We start from the raw sequence: 19166 nt of genomic DNA on the forward strand, positions 1-19166 counted from the left end.
AGGGAAATAGACCCTGAATAAGCAAAACACCACTGAAAGAGAGAAATAAAATAGGAACCATCATACTCCCTGATCTCAAAACCTACCTCACAGCTGTGGTAATCAAAACAACAAAGAACTGGTACAGTGACAGACACATAGATCAATTGAATAGAATTGAAAACCCAGAAATCAGCTTATCTACCTATGGTTAACTGATCTTTGACAAGGAGATGAAATCAGTTAAGTAGGGAAAGGACAATCTTTTTAACTAATGATATTGGCAAAATTGAAAAACAGAAAACTTAAGCAAGAACCACGCTTCACACCACACACACAAAAACTAACTCAGATGGATCAGATAGCAAGAAGTAAAACCAAAGACTATAAAATTCATCAGAGAAAACCTAGGAAGAACTCTGAAAACCATAATCTACAGCTTGAACAGTCTTCTAATCATAATGAAAAACCTAGAGTCAGGAGAGAATAAAATAGATGAATGGGACCTTCTAAGAATCAAATCCCTATACAAATTAAAAAAACCTTTTCCAACAGGGTAAGAAGGAAATCCACACACTGGGGGAAAAATTGGCAATGATATATCTGATAAGGGACTTATGTCTAAAATTTAGAGAGTGCTCCAGCAATTCAACAAGAAAAAGGTAAACAACCGAATCACAAAATGGACACAGGATGTGAACAGACACTTCACCAAAGACGACTTTCAGATGGCGAACAAACACATGAAGAAATGTTCAAAATCCCTACCTAGCAGAGAGATGCAACTAATAGCAAAGTTCAAATTCTGTTAAGGTTGTGGAGAGATTGGAACTCTTATTCACTGATGTTTGGAATGTAAAATGATACAACCACTATGAAAGGTGGTCTGGTGCTTACTCAAAAAGTTAGAAATACTGTTTGACCCAGCAATTCCACTGCTAGGAATATAAAAAAACCAGAGTCACAGCTCAAATAGATGTATGCACATTTATGTTTATTGCTGTATTATTTACAAAAGCAAAGAGAAGGAAACAACCCAAGTGTCCATTAACCAAAAAAAAGCATAGAAAAACTACTGTACATCCACACAATGGATTACTGCAGAATTGAAAAACAATGAAATAGTAGTAAAACATAACATGGGGGAGGCCTTGAGGACATTATGCTAAGTGAAATACCTCCATAACAAATGGACAAATACTGCATAACACCACTCTTATACAATAGGACAGACTTGGGAGGGAGGAGTGGCTAGATAATGAGCCTGGCATTAAAACAGTTGAGAGGGAGAACTGTCCAAAAAGAATATATGATCGTGCATTGTATGTATGAGAACAATCTGGAACAAGGGATATAATTCAGGCGGGGCTGGGGAGAGATAGAGGGAAGCTAGAAGAAAATGTGCAACAATGAAAAAGATAAAAGGAATATGCACATCCATGTTTATTGCGGCTTTGTTCACAATAGCAAAGAGTTAGAAACAACCTAAGTGCCCATTACAAATGTATAAATAGAGAATCTGTGGTATATTTACACAATGGAATACTACGCTACATTGAAAAACAAGGAACTCATGCAATATTATTCAAAATGGGTGACCCTGGAGGACATTATGCTAAGTGAAAGATCTCAGTCACAAAAGGACAAATACTGCATAGTGCCACTGTTGTAGAACAGGACTGACATCAGAGTTGGGGTGAGACTGAGAAAAATTGGATAAATTATGTGGACTGCATTGAAACAGAAGAGGGAGAGAACAGTTTAAAAGCAATATATGATTGGGTATTATGGTCATGACAAGAGTCCAGAATGAAGGCTGCATAATGGAGTGTACTTGGTAGGGGGATTGTATACCAATGAAAGAATTTTTCTTTTACTTTTCAAAGAGAAGAACGAACTGGAGGGACAGGGTGGGCAGGGAGAAAAATGCAACAATGAATGAATGGAAATCCAAAATCTCAGTAAATTAATACAATAAAATTTTTAAAAAAATATTTTTTTCTGAAATAAAAAAAAACATTCAGAAACTCTTAGCTCTGCTAAGTCACCTGTACTTCCTGCCAACTTCCTTTTGCCTCTGCTGTCTTGTGTGGAGCATCTCTTTTGGCTATAGTTGCTTAGTTATAGTAATTTCTCCCTGGAATACCTTGGTATCGTCACATAAAAATGAAATCTCTGCATTTCTGTGCCGGTAACACTTAGCTCTTAGTTTTGTAAATGACAGACACTCAATCTATGCTTATTTGCACTGATGAATATTTCTGATGATGATCTTCTCTCTGTCTTTCTGTCTCTCTGTCTCCTGGACAGTTGTTCTTGGTTCTTCCATGGAGTTTAACCAGCTAATTAACTAGTTAACATAATTCTTCATCTTTAAATTCATTTCAGTCTTCTTTTTCTATCCAACTAGATTCTATGATTCTTGAGGTTAGGAATTATATTTTATTAAATGTCTGTGATCTTTTCCAGTAGCCAGCACAAAGATTGAAATAGAACAGACATACAAATGGAAGATGCTTGATGTTTTTTAAAAAAATGTAGTGCCTTATTGTTGTCTCTCATCTTGATCTTGACTTTCCTTTCTACGAATAGCAAGTTAATTAAGTATTGAGTAACTATTAAGAATTTAAATTCAAGTATCATAATTTGAGTAATATTACTGGAAACATAAAATTATTTTTAAAGGAATAAGTCTGGGGAATTTTAATAAACACAAAGGAAGGAATTGATTATTTGGGGCTAGAATCCCTAGACTCTTATTTTTGATAACATAATACCATTCTCTGAGTAGTATAATTAGAAATATAAATAAAATCATTTTTAAAGGGATGAATCTGAAAAATTCTGATAAATGCAGGGGAAGAATCTGTTAATTTGGAACTAGAATCTATCTTTGGACACTTGACTTGTTTTTGATAGCAACCTGCTGTGTCCTTGAGCAGACTACCTCTTGTTGAATTTTGCTTCCTTAAAAGTAAAATGAAGAAAGTAGACACCGGTCTTTAAGACCCTGTCCAACTTGACAATGCCACTGCTTCCAACACAAGTGCGGAGGTGAATATACTTCCATGGTCTGCCTTGTCATCCTTTCTGTGCTCTTATATAGCACCCATAGTGGAAGAGGCAGACGTGATGAGGCATAATTACTCCAATTCTGTATATTTTGATTAATGCATTTAACTAAAGATTTGCTGCATGGTTAAAGTCACGATTTTCATGCATGTGAACATTTTCAGTGTTCAACTGCAAATGCCTCTTGTCTTTGTCCTGAAAAGATTTCCATCTGCATTTCAAAGGAGTCTTTCCAGTTTTGTTATAAAACCTCATTACTTTTTTATTACAGACTTAGTGGAGCCTTCTCTGTTGAACTGAAACTTATGATTCACTATTAGCTGGACATTTAATACTACATTGCCTTTATATTGTTCAGTATTCTTTTTGATTCCTTTATTTGCACGTTTGAAATATCTCAGAAGGAGAAACTGAAATGTGATATTTCTTTTATATAATTCACTCATGACCCAGGAAGACTGTGTTTTAGAGATAATTATTTAAGCAAAATATACTACTTTCCCCTAATTCTTATTCTCTGAAGCTTCCTGTAGTAATTAATAGTGGAAAGAAAAAATTAAATGATACATAAAATGCATTTTTTCAACAGTAGTAATATTTTATTAAAGAATGTATTCCAACATGATCCACAGATGGCATTGATTTTGTGAATTTTTTGTGTGACTTCTTAAAATACCCATCTTTCTTACTGTACTTATGAGTGTCTTTCTAAATAAAGTATAAATTCTTTTTAGATTTTTATATTGGTTTGCATACAAAATCCAAGTACATTTGTCTTATTAATATACATTGTGCTTATATATTCCTTCATTCACATACATTTTGTAAACTCTCAAGTATCCAAAATTTTCTCAATGAACTAAAAGACCCGCTCCAGTAAATTTATACAATTATCTAAGATGATTACCTGAGAAATAGATGCAATATGGTTAAATATTGTTTTAATTTTTTTTTAATGGGTCCCTTATCTACTTAAAAGTTCTTGTAGCGGCTGGGTGGCCTAGTGGCAGAAGCTGTGCTACAGTCCTGAAGGCACATAGTTCGAGGCCACCAGTTGCTCCACAGGAGGAGGATGGACAATTTCCTCCCATGTGATTATCTACCTTTGAAAATCCAGAGGGTCAGCTAGGGGTCAGTTTTGACTCGACAGTATACAACAACAACAACAACAGTCTTAATTATTACTTTATTATTTTGATGATCCCATTCGCTACACCTATATATTAAACTTTTCCTAAATCAATTCAATAGCTGAAAAGTAATACTTATCTTATTCTGGTCATTATTTTGTGGGTGAGGAATTTAGGAAGAGTTCAAATAGTTCAGAGTATTGAACATACCATGGACTTCTAGGAGAACACATAACTCTGTCCTGGAGAGGGTGAAACCAAGCTGTTCCATAGAGGCAAGGATTTTTGAGCTCTGCCTCACATACTTTGGTCAGGTTGCCAGAAAGCACCAGTCCTTGGATAAGGACATCTTGCTTGGAGGGTTAGAGGGGCAGCACAAGAGAGGAAGTCCCTAGATGAGATGGATTGATTAAGTGACTGGGGTAATGGGGATAGGTGTGTCATAGACAATGATATTGGCTTAAGATAGAGCAGGGTTCAGAACTGTTGTAGGGTCACTGTGAGTACCAGGTAACTAGATGGCACATAATAACAATAACAAATAGTTCATTTCTTATGTATTGACATCAGCTAGGATAGTTGGTGGAAGGATCCATCACCAAAATGTCCTGGCTCCCCATGTTGCTGGTGCTTCCAAGCTACTTCCTCTTCTTCTCTCCCTCCATGTGGTGACTCTTCCTCCAGGGACTTTGCACATGTATCAGGCTTCTCACATCATGGAAATTTCAAAGTAATTGAACACCTTACAAAGAAGCCTACTTCTCCCAGAGTTATTCTTTAAAGAAGTCCAAGTAGAAACTGCCAGTCTTCAGATAACCTTACCTTGTTGATCTCAGAACACCATTTCTTTCCCATTCTATTAGTCAAGTTAGTAATTTAGGCTAGTATAGTTCAAAAGGAGTAGAAAAATAGATTCTAAGTCTCAATAGAGGAAAGACATAGGAAGACAGAGAGGGAGAGAATTGATGGTGGCCCATTTGGAGATAAGCTCACACAGTAGGAAAAAATACATGTATACATTTTAATTGAAAAGGTATAGAAATAATATAATGCAACCATTTTTGTCTGTGGTAAAAAAAAAATATTATCACACATTTACTGTGTATCTTAACTCTTCCATCTGCCTGTTGTCAAACTTTGACTACTCTTGGCCTTTTTAAAAATTATAATCAGAGATGGTCCCATCACTTAGAGCAAGATACTTCCATCTTTGCTAGAAAGCTACAGAAATTGACCCAAACTACCAGAAGGATCAAGGAAAGCCGTCTCAATATCAAGGAAACAAAGATTCTTACCACTGGACTTGGATCCATAATTAACACCCTTGGTATGAGCAGTCAGGGAATAAGGAAACGCATTGCAATGGGAAAATCTGTAGTCAGGGACCTTTCCAAATTATTGAGGAGTAGTGATGTCAGTTTGAGGACTAAGGTGCATCTGATTCAGACCATGGTCTTTCCAATTACTAGCTATGCATCCAAGAACTGGACAATGAATAAGGATGACAGAGCTGTGGTGCTGGAGAATAGCACTGAACATTTCATGGATGGCCAAGAAAATGAATAGGTATTGTAGAATAGTTTTGGAGAGACTATTATAGTCTTGGAGAGGGTGCAGCCATAGTGCTCTGTTGAGGCAAGAATGATGAGGCTTCTTCTAACATACTTTGGACATATTGCTAGGAGGCGCTATTACTTGGAAAAAGACATGATGTTGGGGAGGGTGGAGAGTTGACAAAGCTGGACTGGCAAGGTAACTGCTGCAATGGGCTCTTGTGTGTCAGGAAATGTGAGGATAGCTCAGGACAGGATTGTTTTCAGATCTTTTGTTCCTAGGGTCACTATGAGTAGTACTGGACTCAATGGAACCTAACAACAACAACCAGAAGGATAAGTTCAAAATTATCTTACTTAGTTTTGAGATTTTTCTCCCTTAACATCCACTAGACAGAAAAATATGAGACACTGTGACTCTATAAAACATTTCATTTTTTTACTTTTACCTTGATTAAGAGAGCAGAAGATCTCATGGCATGTATAAGCTAAAATCTTCTTGAGATCACATGTTGTACATACTGACAAATATCTCCTAAGCTCATCCCATGCTGTAGTTTCTTAGGCGGATTAGAATTTTTTATTTGTGTGACGCTTTTCATTAGAATATAATTAATGTGAAGAAAATCTCATAATCCATGAAACTGGTAAAGCATGCTTTGTAGATCAGTATTGGCTCAAGCTCATGCTCCACTGAACTTTCAAGCTGAGATCTCAGTTTTCACTTTGGAAGTCTATGTGCAATTTTTGTTTTAATTTTTTTAAATATAAATTTTTAATTTTATACTGGTTTACATACAAAGTGCATATACATTGTTTTTCACACCTGACCTTTCCCATTTCCTTAACCCAGCCCTCCCTCCACCCATTAAATTGTGCAAGCCTATGATTACCTCCCATCCTCACCCCTCTACTCCCCCTGCCTTAGATCCTCAAGCATGTTTTACTGGTTATCTATTTCTACAATGGCTTATACAGTTTTTGTCTTTATGGGATTGAGTTAGTTCACTTAGCATAATGCTCTCCAGTCCCTCCCAAGTTAGGTAGTGATTTACAAACTCATTGCTCCTGTGTGTTGCATAGTATTCCATTGTGTGGATGTACCATCATTTCTCAATCCATTAGATTGTAGTTGGATGTTTGGGCTGTTTCCATGTTGAATGGTGAACAACTCCGCTATGAACATTGATGTACAAGTCTCCATCTGTGCTTCAGCTCTCATTTTCTCAGGGTATATTCCAAGCAGTGAAAGCTGGGTTGTATGGAATTTCCATGTTCAGCTTTCTGAGGAAATGCCAATCAGCCTCCCAGAGTGTTTGTACCATTTCACAATCCAACCAACAATATACAAGAGTTCTTATCTGGACACATCCTCTCCAACATTTTTATTACTTCCTGTTCTGTTAAACTTTGCTATTGCTACTGGAGTGACTTTAAATAATCTGACATTACCTTTTGTTTATGTATTCTTGCTTCAGACCCTTGGTTCTTATTGAACTTCAAAAGACTAGATTCTTCTTATTATGGAAAAAAATAAAAAATCAGCAATTAAAGAAGTCTGCCCTGGCAATTTGTCTAATAATTAATTTCTTGAGTGATAATAAACTTTATTTATTTATTTATTTTTATTTATTTTTTAGCTCCATGAAGACTTGTGCTCCTAACTCTAAGGCCACACCTGACAGTTTGAATCCACCAGTGACTCTTCAGGATAAAAATGGATAAAAATCTCCTCCCATGTAATTTACAGCCTCAGAAATGGTTCCTACTTGATGGCAATATGAGTGAGTGATTTCTTATATAGCACTTTTCTGTATCTTAAATTACTTTTTGTCTTTGTTTGATTAGGGTCTCTAACATCTATTGTTGTATGTGGTTATCAAGTCTAGGTATGTGTTTAGCAAGTATTTGCTGAAAAAAAAACCCAAGTAGATAAATAAAAAGTTATTTACAATTAATTGGTTAGTACTATTGTAGCAAAGACTAACTATATTTGAAAATGAAAATGAAATCAAATAAAACTTTATGTTGATGAACTTAAATAATAATGAAACTATATATCAAGAGTTTATAATCTAGTTTATAGTTGCTGAATAACATATACAAGCAAGATATTAAACATATAACAGAATTTTGAGATGATGGTGTTTTCTTTTGAAAGGGTACTCTCATACACTTTTGGTGAAAATATAAACTAGTAAAAGTAGTGAGTTAACATGTCATGTCAATACCTTTAATGAGTCTTTACTTTTGTTTCTGAGAATTCATCGTAAAAAACCAATTTGGAATTGAGAGGAAAAATATGCTTAATAATGTTCATTGCAATTCTGGATACAAACAAAATTTGTTTATATATGATTAAACATTAATGAGTAATAATTAAACAGAATGATTCAATAAGACATCTACATAATAAGAAATTATCTTCTTGATAAAAATATATTTACCAAAATATATTATTATTAGAACTTCCTAAGTGTTAAATCAGAGTAAAAAATTATATATACAATTTTATTTCAGCTATGCTTTTGAGTTGTTTTTGTAGTTATTGTTTTTGTTGTTGGTGGTGGTGCTGCTGCTGTTAGGTGCTGTTGAGTTGAGCATGACTTACAGCAACTCTATGAACAAAAGATCTGAATCCTTTTCTATCCTGCGCCATCTTCACACTTCCTGACTCATAAGAGCCCATTGCAGCAGTCACTGTATCCATCCACCTGATTGGGGATCTTCCTCTTCTTCACCGACCTGCCACCCTTCCCAACATCATGTCCTTCTCTAAGGAATAGCACCTCCTAGCAACATGCCCAAAGTATGTGAGGTGAAGACTGATCATTCTTGCCTTTAATGAGCACTGTGGCTGCACCCTTTCTAAGACATATCTGCTTGTTCTCTTGGCCATCCATGGGATGTTCCATGCTCTTCTCCAACACCACAGCTCATAAGTGTCAATTCTTTTTCTGTCATTCTTCTTCATTTTCCAGTTCGGATGCATAGCTAGCAGCCAGAAAGATTATGGCCTGAATCAGATGCACCTTACTCTTCAAACTGATATCATTAATCCTCACTAATTTGGAAAGGTCCCTAGCTGCAGATTTTCCCATTGCAATGTGTCTCCTTATTTCCTGACTGCTGGTACCAAGAGTATTAATTGTGGATCCAAGCAAGATGAAGCTGTTGACAGTTTCAATTTCCTCTCAATCCATCATGACACTGCCTATAGGTCCAGTTGTAAAAATATTTGTTTTCCAGACTTTGAGATGCAATCCATACTGAGGAATTTATTCTTTGATCTTCTGCAACAACAAATTTGATGCTAAACATACTAAAAGGTTTTTATTAATTATTGCTAGATAGTACCATAGGGAACTCTGGTAGCTCAGTGGTAAGGAATTACACTGCCAGCCCAAAGGTATCTTGTTCCAGTCTATCAGCTTTTCCTTGAAAGAAGGATGATTCATCTCCTTTCATGCTATTTATTGCCTCTGACAACTGGCTGCAGGGTCAACTATGGCTTGGTTCTGGCTCAATGGTACATAACAACAACAGATGGTATCATTGTGTATTACATGTTGAGTTGTAACTTAGAAGATTTTAATCCACCAGTGATTCTATGGCAGAAAGGTGGACTATCTCCTGCAAGGATTTACAACCTCTGAAGCCAATGGCGGGCTGCCCTGATCAGAACCTGCATGGAGGCAGTGGATTTCTTCTTTTTATCACTGGATGTTAAAAGAGGGACCAACTCTTCTTCCTTCTCTTTCTTTTTTATGCCTTTTAAAGTCTCTTATTAGGAATATATATTTATTTATTTATAAAAGCAGAAAAAGAATTTATTTTAAGTAAGAAAGGTTTATAATAGATCCATATAATATGATTAACCAAAACACATCATAATTGAGACAATAATTATATTGTTAAAAGGATCTGCATTTTAGTTCTGACTCAGATACGGCAATAGAATGAAGGAAAACAGCAAAACTTTAATGGTTGCTATCTCAACCAAGAAAGCTCTTTTTCTTTTGTTTTGTGTATGTGTATTTAAAACAATTAATGATCCTTCAATACATTTATTTTTGTCCTGGGGAGTTGGAATTTCCTCTGTTTCTTATTTTATTAGATATTAAGTTGAACCATGTGTAACTGTTTATATTATACTGCTTTCTGACTGCTAAAATGGCATTTTCATGAGTTCAATGTAATGATGTCTATAGCAGATATTGAAGCAATAGCACTGTCCAGTGATTTTTGTAATTGAACGTGCCGACGCTTAAATTTTTTTTTCAAGTGATGTTGACACACATCCTCAGATAAATGACTGCTCATGTCTAGACTCATTTGGCAGAAACAATATGTTTTGATGCCAATTCAGAGGGAAGAGAGGGGTACAGGAAGAGAAAAGGCTGATGGAGACAGTTTATAATATATCAAATATGAATAATGATGCTTCAGTTTTTACTTTAGAAAGCACTGGCGATTCTTAATCTTTTTATAATACTTTATAGCTTACAAAGCATGTTCTCACTCATTATCTGACTTAATCTTCAAATTCTACAAAGGAGATAATGTTATCTTCATTTTACAGTTTCTGAGTGGTTGTGATTTACAATCTCAGGCAGCCAGACAGTGGAACACTGGCACTTGAACCTAGATTATTAGCATCTTATATGACCGAAAATTTTTCTGGTTTGTTTGTCCATGAAACATAAATATTAATTTTTATAAGTATGAATTACAGCCATTAAGTTTGAAAATATAATTTCTAAGGATAATTGTTATCGAAAGGTTGCCTTGTATTTCTCTGAAATTATGCTCATCTTCTTCACAATTACCTAGTTTTTTAAAATAATGTTTAAATATTCTGTGATTATAAGTTTCATCTATCTGTCCATTACCTTTGAATGCAAAGGAAAAAAGAGTTCATTTTAGGAACACTGTTTCTGGCTAATATAGAAATTGATTTGAAATTTAAATGCAATTGAAAATATATACAACAGCCTGTGAAATATGGATTTTCAAAATTACTCTTTTCCAAAATGCATATTACTATTTGAGGGAAGAGGGAGTCTTTTATTCTTAGATGTCCTTGGAAGAGACTCATTTTGAAAATATCCTCTATTTGAATTTTCAATTATATTATTTTAAATGAAGTAACAAATCAAGGCAACAGTGATTGTATGTTGTCGCTTTGTGCACAGAGGAATTCTGGGAATACTATTGAGCAATCTGCTTCTTGCCTAGAAGAGAGACATCTTAAAGGGACTATGAAGAGCAGCTCAATTGCTGTGAGGTTTTTCTATTTGTCCTCTCAGTGCCGTCTCCCTTCACCCAGTAATAAGGCCAGTATAATGGGGGTTTTCTTAAGTCCTTACCCATTCTTCCTGCGTAAGGAGTTAAGGAAAATCCTATTGTATCTGCTTACTTCACATTTAGAGAATGACTGCTTTCCAGTTTTCTGTTTGTTTGAGGCCACATAAAATAGCAAAAAGAGCAACACTAACTCTTTCCTACAATGTAATGAATTGCACCACAGACAAATCAAAGATTTTGAACATTTTTTCATGTGTTTGTTTCCATCTGTATGTCTTCTTTGGTGAAGTGTCTGTTCATCTCCTGTGCCCATTTTTCAATTGGATTATTTGCCTTTATCTTGTTGTGGTGCTCAAGTATTTTATAAATTCTGGATATAAGTCCCTTATCTGATATGTCATTACCAAATACTTTTACCCAGTTGGTGGCTTTCCTTTTTACCCTGTTGGAGAAGTTTTTGGATGTGCATAGGGATTTGATTCTTAGCGGAGTGGACCTAGGCGGGGTGGGGTGTGTGTGTAAAACAATGAAAAATTTTTTCTTTTACTTTTCCAAGAGGGTAGTGTAGTAGGGGGGAGGGTTGGGAGGGGAGAAAAGTGCAACAATGAATGAATGGAAATCTAAAGTCTCTGTAAATTTTTACTGAAATTAATAATAAACTTCAATAAAATATGCATAAAAAAAAGAAAAATCAAAGAAGAAGAACAAAAGACAAAAACAAACCAAAACCCTTAAACCATTGCCCTGACATCTAGCCCAACTTGTAATGACCCTCTGTCAAAGATCTGAGGCTGTAAATCTTATTGAAAACTAAGCGGCTTCATCTTTCTCCCATGGAGTGGCTGGTGGATTTGAACCATCAAAATTCTCAGCATATAACTCATAGATTAAGATGATTAAAATTACATTCACACTGTACTTTTCTACATATACTTTATCTAAGGATCTTATCTTTTTAAAGAAATGGGGGAAAGCTTTTCTCTATTATCTTAGTCTCATAAACGTATTTGTTGTTGTTGATTGCCTGAAAGTCGAGCATAACTCATAGCGACCCTTTGAACAAAAGGCCTGAAGCCTTTCTGTAACTGTTGACATTTATCAAAGTTCATAGAGTTTCTGGAGACATGTTGTTTACTAAGTGGATGCCACTCCTGCTTCCAAACCTGTAATAGTATTTTATTGTTGTTATGTGCTGTTGAGTTGCTTGTGATATATAATGATGCTATGTACAGCAGCTCTGAACCCTTCCCGGTCCTGAGTCAGTCTCACTAACTCCTACACATGAACACCCTTTGCCCCAGTTACTGTATCAATCCATCTCATCTGGGAGTCTTCCTCTCCTGTGCTGTCCATAAACCCTTCTAAGCATGATGTCCTCCATGAACCTGTCTCTCCTGGCCACGTGCCCAAACTAAGTGAGGTGGAGATTCAAAATCCTAGCATCTAAATGTATTTACCAAAGACAAATCTTATATTAGAAAAATAATTTACTTCTCTTTCCTTCAATAAGTCAGGTTTTTTTCCTCAATAGCAACCAGATACTTTCTTTGAAAAAATTTCTCCACCTTTGTTATTCAGTGCTGCTTCCCTTAAACCTGTTGAGGATAAAAATGCCCTTGATAGATCAGCATTTAAAGGAAATGCCTGAGAATGTTCCTGGGTCAATAGTAAATGCATATATCATCCATTTATGATTGTAATTTTGAGTGATCTGCCTAACCTTTGAAATTTTTAAAGCTCTTATCCCATTTGCTTCTTATGTTCGTTTTTAAGATGCATATTCCTTCTCATGTGGAAAAATCTGTCATTGTGAATGCGCTTTTAAGCATAGATGCTTAACACTGTCCTGGTTTCATGTGTGGCTAAAGTAAACTCAGTCTGTGAGCTGGAATGCATTGGACGTTGTTTCTAGTAGGTCAATATAATGACGGATGGATCAGAGCCAAGTTGTAGCCGAGGACACACATCCTCTGTTGAAACAGCTGAAAAGACAAATTAATATGGTAGTGTGGAATACTGAATGGGACTGTCTTTCACTGCACAGAAATAGACTAACGTAGATTACTAATATGAGGCATGTTGGCACCAGGCAGTTAAAACACTCTGTGTAAACATGAGGTGGCAGATAGAGACTTAGGTGTAATGTTCTGAAAAGCGAGAACAATTCTACTTCTAGGAGAATCACAAAGACAACTTTAATTTTAAGACATATGCAAAGATCATTATGTATAGATCCGCCCCTTATAGATTGGTTACAAGTCACAGTGAGCTGATCACACTTGTCATTTTTATTACACTTAAAATGGTATATATTTTAAAAGGTATCCCAGAAATACTTAGGCGAGCCAGAAAAGTATTAATTTAATTACTAAAAGAAGGATAAACCAATTCAGTTCCACTGCTCTCTGATTCAAAGGTCAATACATAAATGTTTTATCTTCTGTTCTCCCAAAGTTTATTTTCCTTCTTCCTTCAAAAAGATGAGTAAACACAGGCAAAGCTTTGAAAACAGGCTTAGCACAAAAGACTATTAGTTATTATTAATATTATCATATTACTTTATAATGCAATACTATTATATATTAACTATAATAATATTATAGACTGGCTTTGCAGTAATGAGTTGTGTTGTCAACCCAAAGACAGGTGGTTTGAGTCCACAATCTCCTGGCAATCTCCTCTTGTGTAATTTACAGCCTCTGAAAATCCACTAGAAGGTCAGTTAGAAATTGCTTCTGACTCTATGGCACACAATAACTACAACAATTAATATTAGAAATATCCCTCTTAGGTAATCATGAATTCTTTTTTTAAAAGAGTAGTCCTCATTAAAGGTGGAGAGAAGAAAAAAAAAGAGTAGTCCTCATGTTCACTGATGGAAATTTGAGTATCTGTTGCACTGGAAAGCAATTATGTTCTGCATTAAACAGCAGCTCACAAGTTTAAGAATTTTCTTTTAGACGGATAGGTTGCCTTCTGCTGCACTGCATCACTGTCAGGTACAGCACATACTATAACACATTGACCAAAACCTGCACCTGCAGAGAGGGAGAATAGAAAGGGCTGTAGTCACAGGCTGAACTAGGTTTCACTGGTTGTACATATGGCTTAAATTGAGGCAAAAATAGAGGTCATGTAGAGGATTTATTAAGGAACTCCAGTGGCTGTGGCTGTGAGGATTTGTCCTGCAAACCCAGAGGCTGCACCTATATGGCAGTTTGAATCTGCCAAACAGTCAGGAGATAGGCAACTCTTCCCATGTAATTTACAGCCTTCGAAACCCGAAGGAGGGTCAGCTATGTGTGGTTCCAACTCAGTGGATTAAGAGAAGGCCAAAAAAAAAATTTAAAAAAAAAAAAAAAAAAAAGAGAAGGCCAGGCTGATCCTCCATCAGGTTTTCATGATTGTAAAATTGTATGGGAGGAGACTGTTCATCTTTCTCTCAAAGAGCAGCTGGCTGGAGCTCTGGAAGCCTAATGGTAAGCAGCTATGCTACCAACTTAAAGGTCTATGGTTCGAATCCACCAGCTGCTCCCAAAACAAAGGTGGGCAGTCAATTTTAGTGTGATTTACTGCCCCTGAAAACCCACTGGAGGGTCAGTTCTGATTCATTGGTATTCAATAACAATAGCAGCTTTTGGATCAGCAGTGAAACTCACTATGGACTATGCTAACAGAGCTCCTCCAAATAGTTTCAGCTTTAATGGCTTAAAGGTAAAGAATTGCATTGTCAACCTGAAGGCGTGATTTGAACCCACCAGCTGTTCTCCAGAAAAAAGATACATAATCTCCTCCTGTGCATTTTAATGCCTCTAAAAATTTGCTGGACAGTCAGCTCTAAATCTGTTCCAATTCCATGGTACTCACAACATTCTAAAACAGGAAACATTTTCTACTTTTCTGCTAGGAACCCAACTCAATTCTGGCAATGTGGAAAAGGCTGAAAAGTACTGAGGAATTTAAGGTATCTGAATTAAGTTACTGAAATCTCACTCAAAACGGGCATAAAATATCATAGCAAAAGGCAGTAACAAAACAATCTGGAACAAGGGATGCTTTGAAAGGAGAACTGGGGGGGCAAGAAAATGTGCATCAATGGGGAAAAATGAAATAAAACATTTCTATGTTAAAAAAATGCAATGGCAAGATCTTGTAGGCAGCAGACATCAACAAAAACGCAACACCAGAAGGTCCATAAAAGAGAGGAAGATGATCAATGAGATGAGTTGTCACACTGATTGCAACAGTGGACTTGAACATGACAGCAATTGTGAGGATGGGACAGGATTGGGCAGCATTTTGTTACTCATAGCATCACTATGAGTTCTGATCCACTCAGTGGCATCCCACAACAGCAACAATTCTTTTTAGTACAAGTGAGACACCTCTTAGAGACTTTGAGAAATGTGAGGAAAACTTGAGGAATAATAGTTAATTCTTACATAAGTAGTATTTGCCAGAAAATTTGAATAGTGGTTAATTCTTACATAAGTAGATAAAGAATATTTGTCGGAAATTTTACTACCTACCTTAACATAATTGCTATTGCTACTGTTAGTTAATTTTGGAGGAACACTATTCTAATTTGTACAGCACTCTTCTGTCAATTTGCTGTACTAAGGTAATCTGGTTTTGCTGTGAAGCTGAACCTTGTGCCATTGGGGGTCAAATGCTGTAATGGCTGCCCATGGTGGACAGTGTTTGATTGAGCTCCCAGTTTAAGACAGGTTTGGAAGCAGGAGTGCCATCCACTTCCTAAACAACATGCCTCTGGAAACTCTATGAAACTGGAGAAATGACAATAGTTATAGAAAGGCTTCAGGCCTTTTGTTCATAGGGTTTCTATGAGTCGTCCTCAACTCAGTGGCAATCAACAACAGCAACTTTAACATAAGTGACACCAGTTTGTACCTTTGCATGAATTAAAATGCTGTCATTTGTAAAAAACAGACAACTTGACCGAAGTTGGTTAAGTAATGTGTGTATGTTTAATTTTACACAACTACACTAAAGCAAAATGACCTAAAGCAATGCCGTCAAGGTTCTGCTTCTGTTCTGCTGTTATTCTTTCAGCTCTGTCTTCCTTGTGCATGATTTGTACTTGGCTTTTCTAATTATCTCAAGATGGCTATCTGCACAAATGTTGTAGTTTTACTTATTCACATCCAGTGACAGAGCAGGAAGGGAACATTTGAGGACAAGGGAGGGGAAAAGACAGTGAAAAAGTAAAAGAGATAGTGAACTTCCCTTACAAGAATGCTGTTATTGTTGTTGTTATGTGCCGTCGAGTTGCTTGCGACTCATAGCATCCCTATGTACAACTGCCCTAAACTCTGCTCTGTTCTTTGCCATTTGCACTGTCTCCAATACACCCATCCTGATTAGCCCACTCACTGAATCATAGAATAGTTTTTATCTCTAATATTCCTGAATTAGGTCACTTCCTGTGCCTATCTGCTGGACTTAAGCCAAAGCTTCTGAACTATCACTAGGAAAGAGCTACTTTTATTTTTTTATGAGCTAAGCTAAGAATTATTTTACATTTTTAAAAAATGTTATATAATATCCTGTTTTCTTTTTGAAACTGTTGTTGTTGTTATGTGCCGTCGAGTCGCTTACGACTCATAGCGACCCTATGTACAACAGCCCTAAACTCCGCTCTGTCCTGTGCCAATCACACCGTCTCTCACACTCCCATCCCAATTATCCCAGTCATTGAATTAATCCACCTCATAGAGGGCCTTCCTCTCATGCGCTGTCCCTCCACCCTCCCAAGCATGATGTCCCTCTCCAAGGACCGGTCTCTCCTCACAACATGTCCAAAGTATGTTAGACGGAGCCTCAGAATCCTTGCCTCCAAGGAACCACCCGGTTTAACCCCTTCCAGGACAAATCTGTTTGTTTTCCTAGCAGTCCATGGTATTCTCAATACTCTTCTCCAGCACCACAGCTCAAAGGCATCAATTCTCCTTCTATCCTCCTTGGTCATTGTCCAACTCTCTGATGCATAACAAGTGATTGGGAAGACCATAGCCTGTATCAGACGCACCTTAGTCTCCAGAGAGACACCATTGCTCTTCAGTACATCAGAGAGGTCCCTAACAGCAGACTTTCCCATGGCAATGCGCCTTTTAATTTCCTTGCTGCTGGTGCCAAGACTGTTGACTACAGAGCCAAGCAAACTAAAGCTGTGTACAATCTCAGTCTCTTCACCACCCATCCTGATGCTGCCAATTGGTCCAGTGGTGAGAATCTTTGTCTTCTTGACATTGAGCCTCAATCAATATTGTAGGCTGCAGTCCTTGACACTCTGCAGCAGGCACTTCAGGTCCTCTTCAGTTTCAGCAAGCAGGGTTGTGTCATCCGCATAACGCAGGTTGTTGATAAATCGTACAACAGATGTACAACAGATTTTTGAAACTACAGAGCCGAAAATATTTTTTGTCTGGTCATTTACAAAAGTTTAACTAGCCTAAAATGCACTGCCTTCAAATTATTTGTGACCCTTTAAGAGAATTCATCTGCCTCAATGAGTTGAAAAGCCTGAATATATTAGCACATACTACCACACCGTTCTTCTACAGAGCAGCTGGTAGATTTGAACCACCAGCCTTTCTATTAGCTTAATATATAATCCACTATGCCACCAGGGTTACTCTTGCCACCATGCATCTATCAGATTTTTGTATTGTGTTGGCTTTGGTTTTGCTCTGGTTCTGGAAGCTATTTCATAGGTCTTTTAAATACCAGCAGGATCACCCATGGTGGACAGGTTTCAATGGACCTTCAAGACTAGGACAAATAAGGAAGCAGATAAATGGTAGTGAGTCTTTGGTAGATATAATTCCAGAAGATAAGTCCATTAGGCTGGCAGGCACTCAGAATAAACCTAGGGGAGAGTTTCCTTGTCAAAGTAGCCTGGATGGAGTAAAGCTAAGTCAATGAAGGATCTTTCTTTGCTTCTGTGACATGGCTCAAAATGAGCAGAAACAGTGATAAGCATCAATTAATAATTAGAACATGGAAAGTACAAAGTATGAAGTATGCATCTGGGAAAATTGGAAGTTGTCAAAATTAGATGGAACACAGAAAAATTCATTTCATAGATATTGGTGAGCTGAAATAGACTGGTACTAGCCAATATGAATCAATTATGCAGTCTCTATGCTGGGAATGACAAATTGAAGACTAAAAGCATCATAGTCATGGGTAAAATGAGTATTTCAAGGTCTATCCTGAAGTACAATGCTGTCAGTGATAGACTAATACTCATAAACAAACAAGGAAGACTCATTAATATTACTATTCAAATATTCACAGCAACCACTAAATCCAAAGATGAGGAAATTGAGAATATTTGTCAATCTCTGCAGTCTCACACTGAATCAAGATGAATTAATACTAATTATTTTTTACAATACAAAGGTTGGAAACAAAGGAAAAGGCTTGATGGTAGACAAATATTGCTATGCTGCTACATGAAGGCATATATTACATGATAGAGTTTTATGTAACTAACAAATTATTAATTGCAAATATCTTTAGCAAAAGAAATGATAACTATATGTGGACCTCACCCAAAGAAATACATAGGAATCAAATTTGGAAAAAAAATGGTGGGAAAGCCCAATATCAGTCAAAACAAGGTCATGTAGTGTCTGTGGAATAGATAATCAGTTGCTCATTTACAGGTTCAAACTGAAGCTGAAGAAATCTAAACAAGAACACAAGAGCCAAAATATGATCTTGAGTATATCCTACCTGAATTTAGAGGTCCTCTAAAGACTCAGTTAGATGTCTTGAATTCTAATGACCATATGAATTGTGGAAGAACATCATATAAGAGGAGAAAATTGGTATAAAGACAGGAAAGAAAAAAGAGAAAGGGCAACCATGGGTGTCAGAGCAACCTTCACATTCCTTTAGAATGTGGAGAAGATAAATTGGAATAAATAATTGGTGCTATAAAAGAGTTAAACAGAAGCTTTCAAAGGTGTCTTGAGAAGATAAAACAAATTACTATGATGAAATGTGGAAAGACTTGAAGGTAGATAGTGAAAGGGGAAGAATATACTGGACATTTCTCAAGCTGACAGAACTGAAGCTTTGATTTTTAATACTAAAG

This window comes from Elephantulus edwardii, unplaced genomic scaffold (assembly GCF_000299155.1).
Source record: "Elephantulus edwardii isolate Elephantulus edwardi_28Jun2011 unplaced genomic scaffold, EleEdw1.0 scaffold00225, whole genome shotgun sequence".
In the NCBI taxonomy this organism is placed as follows: Eukaryota; Metazoa; Chordata; class Mammalia; order Macroscelidea; family Macroscelididae; genus Elephantulus; species Elephantulus edwardii.